The sequence below is a fragment of the Borostomias antarcticus genome (genome assembly GCF_949987555.1).
Source record: "Borostomias antarcticus genome assembly, contig: scaffold_171, whole genome shotgun sequence".
Classification (NCBI taxonomy): domain Eukaryota; kingdom Metazoa; phylum Chordata; class Actinopteri; order Stomiiformes; family Stomiidae; genus Borostomias; species Borostomias antarcticus.
In genome coordinates, this window is record NW_028176141.1 from 99,630 (window position 1) to 102,500 (window position 2,871).

The window sequence follows — 2,871 nt, forward strand, 5'->3', positions numbered from 1 at the left end:
CGACTGGCTTCTGAGAGTATACACTAGATGACTGGGAGTATACACTAGACGACTGGCTTCTGAGAGTATACACTAGACGACTGGCTTCTGAGAGTATACACTAGACCACTGGGAGTATACACTAGACGACTGGCTTCTGAGAGTATACACTAGATGACTGGCTTCTGAGAGTATACACTAGACGACTGGCTTCTGAGAGTATACACTAGATGACTGGCTTCTGAGAGTATACACTAGACCACTGGCCTCTGAGAGTATACACTAGATGACTGGCTTCTGAGAGTATACACTAGATGACTGGCCTCTGAGAGTATACACTAGATGACTGGCTTCTGGGAGTATACACTAGATGACTGGCTTCTGAGAGTATACACTAGACGACTGGCTTCTGAGAGTATACACTAGACGACTGGCTTCTGAGAGTATACACTAGACCACTGGCCTCTGAGAGTATACACTAGATGACTGGCTTCTGAGAGTATACACTAGATGACTGGCTTCTGGGAGTATACACTAGACGACTGGCTTCTGAGAGTATACACTAGACGACTGGCTTCTGAGAGTATACACTAGATGACTGGGAGTATACACTAGACGACTGGCTTCTGAGAGTATACACTAGACGACTGGCTTCTGAGAGTATACACTAGACCACTTGGAGTATACACTAGACGACTGGCTTCTGAGAGTATACACTAGACGACTGGCTTCTGAGATTATACACTAGACGACTGGCCTCTGAGAGTATACACTAGACCACTGGGAGTATACACTAGACGACTGGCTTCTGAGAGTATACACTAGATGACTGGCTTCTGGGAGTATACACTAGATGACTGGCTTCTGAGAGTATACACTAGATGACTGGCTTCTGGGAGTATACACTAGATGACTGGCTTCTGAGAGTATACACTAGATGACTGGCTTCTGAGAGTATACACTAGATGACTGGCTTCTGAGAGTATACACTAGATGACTGGCTTCTGAGAGTATACACTAGATGACTGGCTTCTGAGAGTATACACTAGACCACTGGCTTCTGAGAGTATACACTAGACCACTGGCTTCTGAGAGTATACACTAGATGACTGGCTTCTGAGAGTATACACTATTGTTCATTTCACAATTGGCACTCCGACTACCCCCAACTAGTGCAGACTGCTGCTGACTAGGACAGACTCGGCAGGATTGTGAATCGTGTATAAAATCGGGCATAATATCTTGTAGGCAAGGCAAGGCAAGTTTATTTATAAAGCACATTTCAGCCACAGGGCAATTCAAGGTGCTTTACATGAGACATTAAAAGCTTTAAAACAAAAAGCAAGACATTATAGACATTTAAAACAAAAAGCAGGACAAATAGAATACAGGAATAAAAGTTCCAGTGTAGCGTATCCTCAGCTTTACTGGTTATTTGTCTTAATGGATTGAGGATTTGTCTCGTGATTGAGACCTTGGCTTAGTGACTGTGTTCTTTGGCAGGTTTCATACTGACACACAGACACACACACACACACACACAACACACACACACACACACACACACACACACACACACACACACACACACACACACACAGGACGGTGTGGGGGCGGGCTGCATGCACTGACAGGAAGCAGCAACAATGCTAAGAGGAAGCTGCTCTGAAAGGGGAAGTGAGGTGGCAGGTTCTAGAACACAGTGTGAAACCCCCCACCCTCGCTATACAATACACACACATCAATACAACACACACTCTGACTCACAGCTGGGATTGAGTGTTGTGTTTTCACCTTTGACTTAATAACTGAAGGTTCTAGTAGTTGTAGTACTTTATCCCTGGGGGAAATTCACAGTCACAGCATCAAACGACAACAAAGTAACACAGACTAGAATACACATTTACAATATAATCTACACATTTACAATATAATCTACACATTTACAATATAATCTACACATTTACAATATAATCTACACATTTACATCTAATCTAGTCTAGATGTTCTAAACTACTAAGTCATTGGTCCTAGCAGGGTAGGAATTTCATTTTTGGGGGCATTTGACCTTCGGTGTCATTCCATCTTGACACTGAGATTTGAAGCCTACGAATGAATGACTTTAAAGCAGTAGTTCAGTGATCTCTTTAACTGAATGGTCTCCTGCAGGCATTCCCAAACTGTGAGGCGGGAAGAGGGGAAAAAAGGAAAACATTTTTTATTTTTGAATTTTCTGCTGCGACTATGCTGTTTCTTGGAACTCGATTTAGGCTTGAGCTCTACTCCCTTGTAGAGGGGATTTGGAATGCAAAGAATATGGTGCCAAGTTTGGATGCAGTTGATGTTCAAATCCCGGATCCTCCTGTCCACGTGTCCTTGGGCAAGACACTGAACCGCAAATTGCTCCCAATGAGCAGGATAGCACCTTTCATGGCATCCACCACCATTGGTGTGCCAATGTGAGTGTGAATGGGTGAATGAGAGGCCATTGTAAATCGCTTTGGATAAAAGCGTGTGCAGTCCGAACTGCCCATTGACGTCAGGACAGCAGAGTCGTTACCCATCTTTCGTCGCAGGCTCAAAACTCATCTCTTCAAGAAGTACTACCACAATCATCCCTCTTAAGCACCTATTGTATTTTAGATTGCTATTCTTGCACTTTGCCTTCAGCACTAGATTTTGCTCTTAGTCACTTGTTTTATAAAGGAAATGCACTTGTGAGTTCTGGCAAGTGGTAGTACATTGGCTTTTCCTACGTTTAATGCAAGTTGCTTTGGATAAAAGCGTCAGCTAAATGACTGTAATGTAATAATGTAAATGTAATGTTGTCTGCACAGATTCTGTCTGACACCAGTGCTACCTGCCCCTGGACCTCCCTAGGGGAGACCCCAA